The sequence below is a fragment of the Dromiciops gliroides genome, chromosome 6 (assembly GCF_019393635.1).
Source record: "Dromiciops gliroides isolate mDroGli1 chromosome 6, mDroGli1.pri, whole genome shotgun sequence".
NCBI classification, from domain to species: Eukaryota; Metazoa; Chordata; class Mammalia; order Microbiotheria; family Microbiotheriidae; genus Dromiciops; species Dromiciops gliroides.
This window is the reverse complement of record NC_057866.1, coordinates 233,826,103-233,832,461: the sequence shown is the minus strand read 5'-3', so window position 1 is coordinate 233,832,461 and position 6,359 is coordinate 233,826,103. Positions and strand designations below refer to the sequence as shown.

The 6,359-nt window shown below is 37.7% G+C and overlaps 1 pseudogene; it reads left to right on the top strand.

Annotated features, from left to right (window-relative positions):
- The first annotated feature begins 254 nt into the window (after positions 1 to 254).
- On the top strand, positions 255 to 6,139 carry LOC122732241 (annotated as a pseudogene).
- Positions 6,140 to 6,359: the final 220 nt, after the last annotated feature.

Sequence of the window (6,359 nt, the reverse complement as noted above, 5' to 3'; positions counted from 1 at the left end):
TAAGAACAAAAACAATGATTATGCCAATACATCCAAATTTTTGACAAAATACAACACCAATTCCCATTACAACCACTAAAAAGCATAGGAATAAGCAGATCTTTCCCTCAATATGATAAAATGAAGATTGGCAAATTTTGTTTGTGTACCTGTCCTCCTATGGAAAAACAAACAAATAAACAAACAACAAAACAGATCAGAGAGTACTAGGGAAAAACATAATACCAGTTTATTTGTCCCAAGAGCAAGCAGGCATGAATCATGAAGATGCCCCGGCCAAAAAAGGAGGTAGAAGACTCCCTCTCTCTGAAGGTATATAAGGTTTCTTTGCTCACAGGTTATAGGGTGTTATCAATTTCATTAGCATGATACAAATGAACCTAAAAGAAAATATTATAACTAAAATGGACATACTGCAAATCAGTTTAACAATTTCAGTTATAACAAGAATATAGGGAAGACCGATCAGTTTGATAGTTCGACTTAAAGCAAATACTGTTATAACATTATCTGATTCAAAAAGGGCCTTATAAAGGACAAGGATGCCTAGATGTTTTACAAGGATGGGGACTTACTATCCTTGGTAAAGAAATCAGCAGGTGGGGACTTATCTGCTATCTATCTGGGTTCAGTTTGGAGTTCAGTTGGAGGGCATTCGGCTCTTATTAATCCCAAATTTCATAAAATCCTTTTGGATAATAAGGCAGCTCCATCCAATCCAGGTGGTTTATATATTAACAAAATTAACTAGAGGATTTTTCAATAAGATCAGAGGTAAAGTTGTCTATTATCATCATTACTATTTGAGGTAATGCTAAAATACCAGCTATAATGATAAGAAATAGAAATAGATGGAAAAGTATAGGCAAAATGAAAACAGAATTATCATTTCTTTGCAAATATTTTGCTTAGAGAACTCTAGAGAAAAATTGATACCTTTACCAGAGAAACTACCAAAGATTAAGACGTACTTTTTTTGGACATGGCTAAATGTTACATTTTTTTGGGGGTGAGGCAATTGGGGTTAAGTGACTTGCCTAGGGTCACACAGCTAGTGTTAAGTGTCTGAGTCTGGATTTGAACTCAGGTCCTCCTGACTCCAGGTCTGGTGCTCTATCCACTGTGCCACCTAGCTGCCCCAAATGTTACATTTTTTAACTGTGTATTTTATTACCAGAGTTTTGTTTTTCTTTCTTTTCAATGGTAGGGGGAAGAAATGGAAGCAAGAAATGGATTTTTGTTCACTCAAGTAAATTAATTTTTATTTAAAAAAAAGTTAGTTGAATCACCAAGAGAGACACTGTATCAGAGGATGGACTTGGACCAAGGCCTTCTGACCTTCAGCGTAAGCTTTCTGTACAATATGGCATCTTTCTTTCTTCCTTTCTTCCTTCCTTCCTTCCTTTCTTTCTTTCCTTAATACTTTTTATTAGGAATTTACAAAAAAACCCAAATATTTCCATAACATAGAAGAACATAAAAATAAAAGAGGACTGCACATGAAACTGTAAATCTATTATGTATAACTGGCTATTCTTTTAACAGTCAAGATTAATGTGAAGGAAAAATTCACCAGATGATGTTGTATATAAGTAGATGGTGGGATGCAGTGAGTACATCTAGGAATTGCTGTGTTATAAAGGCAAAATAAATCAATTAAATTTTAAATTTAAATGTAAGCTACCCATTTCAAGTATTAAATAAATGCATTTTGAAATTAATAATAATACCATTTATATAGTTCTTTAAGGTTTGCAAAATGTTGTCATTTTGCATGTAACTATATTTGACTATCACAAAAACCCTTAAGTTAGGGGCTATCCTTACCCCTATTATCCAGATCTGGATTTGTTCACAGTTCACAGTTCCAGAGCTTAACTTAACACTTAACACTAGCTGCCCCCTATTATACTTTATATACTATCAGAGCAGTGATCTCTAACCCTAACCCTTTTTTCAGTGCCTCATAAAGCAGCACTCTGCACACACCATGCTTTTTATGTGTAGTGTTGTGCTTCTGCTCAGAGAAGAACCCTATATTAGTGCCCTGAAAAGTTACATGGGAAATTGAACACATAGCCTTGTAGGCAGTTTACAATTTAGGGTAGGAAAAAGGAAAATGCAAAGGATTAGCTATAAACTATCTCGGTGTCAGAATATCTACTTATGAATTCCTACTCTGATCTTGACTACGAATGTGGTAATGATGTTTTCGTAACTAAAAAAAATTGATGATGATGGTGGATGATGATTGATGATGATAATAAAGATGACTACAGGGCCAGCTAGGTGGCGCAGTGGATAAAGCACCTTCCCTGGATTCAGGAGCACCTGAGTTCAAATACGGCCTCAGACACTTGACACTTACTAGCTTTGTCACCCTGGGCAAGTTACTTAACCCCAATTGCCTCAAAAACAAAACAAAACTGATGACTATAGCCAAAACTTGAGATACAGTTCTATTCCAATCTATACCAGTTTTTTATTGTTATAATATAAATTCTATTGTTATAATCCTGGAAAAGGGAAATATTTGACCTATTTTAATCCTAAATACTAACATGAATTCATCTTTGGTTTGTGTTATCAAAAATTTCTACTACTATTTTTATTTTTAAAATATTAGTTAGTTAACCAAGAAGCACCCATTAAGTACATATTAGTATGTCCTTCACAATTTGAAGAGCTAGGGATAAAGAAAAGTAAAACATAGTTCCTGTTCTCTAAGATCTAATATTTTAAAAGGGGAGACAACATACAACAACCACCCATAAGTAAAATATCTGCAGGGTAACTTGGACATCATCTTAGAGGGAAGCATTAAGGGTGATTAGGAAAGGCTTCTCTAGGAAGGCAGGATTTTAGATGGGATTTGAAGGGAAGACAGAGGAATGTCTCAGGTCTCATTATTTGAAAAAAACAGTAAAAGATCCATCAGTATCCACCAGCAAAGGGCTGCTTGGGCAGATTTGCATTATCCACAGCTATCTATGTTGCCTGAGTCTCTGCCATTGGATCTACACTCTCTGCCCCCTAGGTCATGCTCCCCACCATGATGAAGCTTTGGAAGTTAAAAATCAAGATGAGCCAAAGAAAATAGATCCTCCCCCAAAGGAGACAGTAGACAGTGAGGATAAGTACATGTCAGAAGATGAAGAAGAGGGCAGTGGAGAAGAGGTTGTGGTCCCTCAGAAGAACAGGAAGGCTGTGGCTATATCAGCAAGGAAAGTACCTCCAGCCAATAAAATTCCTGCTGTTGCCACCACAATTGCCAAGAAAGTGGTCATGACTTCTGGTAAGAAGGCTTGTTGTAGAGTTGTAGAGTATAGATAGAGAGATGGGGGGATGAAGGGAGGGAGAGATGGGGGGAGAGAGTACCTACATAAAAAAAATCATGAATTCTAGAAGTATAGATTATAAAATAAAAAAAAACAGGTAATTGTCTTTCTATATTATGATCAGTAATATGTGTTTGGGATACATGATATATGTGTTAATATTATTCAGTAGAAAAATGGCCAGTGCAAGTAACAACTGCTTTTTAAGACATTACCAAATTCAGTGGGAAAACTTGATTTATGTCTTAAAAGGAACATGTAGTAAGTTCAATAATAATTTAACAGACTAAATTACTAGGAATTAAGAACAACAAAATTAATACATATAGATATGAATTATGAACAATAAAATTAATACATATAAATTATTAAAACAAAAGAAGGCTGTTGTAGCCCCTGCTAAGAGGGTATAAAGGAGGGAGACACTCCAGCTAAAGCAGCAGTCACTCCACTCAGCTAAACCAGATGTATCCCTACCATTCTCCACCAAAGAGACAACAGATGGGAAGAATGCCAAGAAAGAGGACAGTGAATCTGAAGAAGAGGATAGTGAAGATGAGGAGGATGAGGAATTTGAGCCACCTAAGGCCACAAAAATGGGAAGAGTTCCAGCAAAACAAGGCCCTTTGGATAAGAAGGAAGAGAATAAGGAGGAATTTGATAGTGATGAAGTTGAAGATGAGAATGACTCTGAAGAAGCAGCTATGGATACCACTCTGGCCAAAGGGAAGGCAATTTCTGTGAAAGATGCCCCTGGGAGAGCCAAGGAACAGGAGGAGGAGAAAGAAGATGAAGATGAGGAACAGGAAGATGATAATGAGGAAGAAGAAAAGGAGTGGAGGAAGAGGAAGTGCCCAACAAAAGGCATCAGGAAAGAAAAAGGAAATGGGCAAACAGAAAGCCCTCAAGTGAAAAAACAGAAATTAGAAGCTGAAGCATCTTGAAATTTCAGTTTCTTTCCTGGTAACAAGAACTTCAACAGAACCACTTCTGAACTAAAAACTGGTACCCTAGACTTTGCAAAACAACAACAACAATAACAAAAGACTTTTACTTAGGGAAGAGAAACAGGGAATCAAGACTGATGGTCAGGTATACATTCTCAACTACACAGGGGAGAAAAGTTAAAGACAAGAGAACCTGAGAGGTAGGAAGAATTATTCTTGAGGAACAAACATCAAGCTGCAGATTCAAAGACTCTGAAAGTGGCACTGAAAGTGATATAAAGCAGATTTGTAGCATTGGAGAAGCAGCCCAATCAGGAGCCCAGGCTTTGGACGTTGATAAACATTCCACAAGGTCCTCATTCCAAGGGCTTGGAAACCACTATTCAATAAGATCAAAGAAAATAAAAACCAAAGATTCTGTAAACCGTGTATAATCTCTTATAATAAACTTTACAGAAAATAGTGAGAAAAAAAATTGGAAATAACAGTAAGCCAACAGACTTAAAGACACTGCTACCTGTGAGGGCCAAAATTTGATACATGGAGCATTATTTGGGTGACTCGCCTTAATATTTGGGTCCCAGAAATATGAGGGACCTTTTAGGTTCTCCCTCCACTCTGGACTGCCCTTTTTAGATATTTCTCCCAAGCCAATAAGAAAGGAGCCTCTAAGCTTTAGTTCACAAAAGGATCAGATTTTATTACTTGGAAATTAATTAAACAACAAAGGTGAAACTAATAAAAATCAAAGATAAAGAAATAGGAAAATAGAAATACAGATAGAGATTCTTAACTCTAAACTTAGCCTATGCAATCCTCAGATCATTTTCTATTAAGCTAGTTCAAAGGAATTTAGGGTTTTCCGTCATTAACTCACCAAAAACCTGAATCAGCACAGGCCACCAGGACCACAGTCGCCACACCAAGAGCCCAAATTCCGAAAGATGTTTAGTGTTCCCCTTCAGGGCGAGTTCAATCTTTCCTCCCCCAAAAGGGGAGGTCCTTTAAAAACTGCCTATGGAGAGTTCTCCTTCTGAGCTCAGTAGCATATGTAACCTCAGGTGTGGCCCTTCCCAAATGAGTCAGCTAAAAACGGCAATATTCATCTTTACCACAAATAATTTTACCACATACTGAATAACCTCACCTTTGGAACCACTGAAGAGTCTACAAAAAAGCATTTGTGAGGGGTGCAGCTAGGTGGCTCAGTGGATAGAACACTCACTGGCCCTGGAGTCAGAAGTACCTGAGTTCAAATCCAGCCTCAAACACTTGATACTTACTAGTTGTGTGACCCTGGGCAAGTCACTTAACCCCAATTGCCTCACTCCAAAAAATAAATTAATAAAATAAAAAAGTATTTGGGAAGGCAAAGTTCATTAGCTTGCCCCAGAACAACCAAGATTGACCTGAAGTGTTTGAGTTCCTTGAATTTGCCTTCATGGAAGATGTGAAAGAAGCTTTGAATAATAACTATGGTAATAATAAGAGTAATTTAAGGCAGAAATATCTGGCTGGAGCTGAAGCGGTAAAAGGCAGCTAATGCAATACTAAGCAGCCAGACTTACAAAATTATTTTTCAAGGGTCTGCCAGAAGACTCAACAGAAGGATCATTGAAAGATGAGTTTCATTGTCATGTGGGATGCCAGGATAGTTACAGACAGGGAGATGGTCCTTTAAAGGATTCATTTTGCTTCAACTCAGAACAAAATGCTCAAGCTGTGAAAGAGGTTGTGGAAGATGGGGAGATCAATGGGTCAATGGTTAGGGGGTTAGTAACTCTTGGCTGTGCCAAGCCCAGTGGCTATAGAGATGGAGGAGGCAGTTGGGGTAGGGGGTCTTGGAGAATGTAGTGGCAGAGGAGGCAGTGGAAGAGGCTGAGGAAACTTTGGAAGTTGGGGTGGTTTCCCAGAAGGCTGAAGAGGAGGACACAAAAAGTCACAGGGGAAAGAAGACAAAATTTGAACATTTTCTCCTCATTTTCTTATCCCTTGCCTTTTGAGTGGACTCTAGGGGTTTATATTCTGTGATCTAATCATTGACAGAGCCTTCTGAGGGCATTCTAAGACAAAT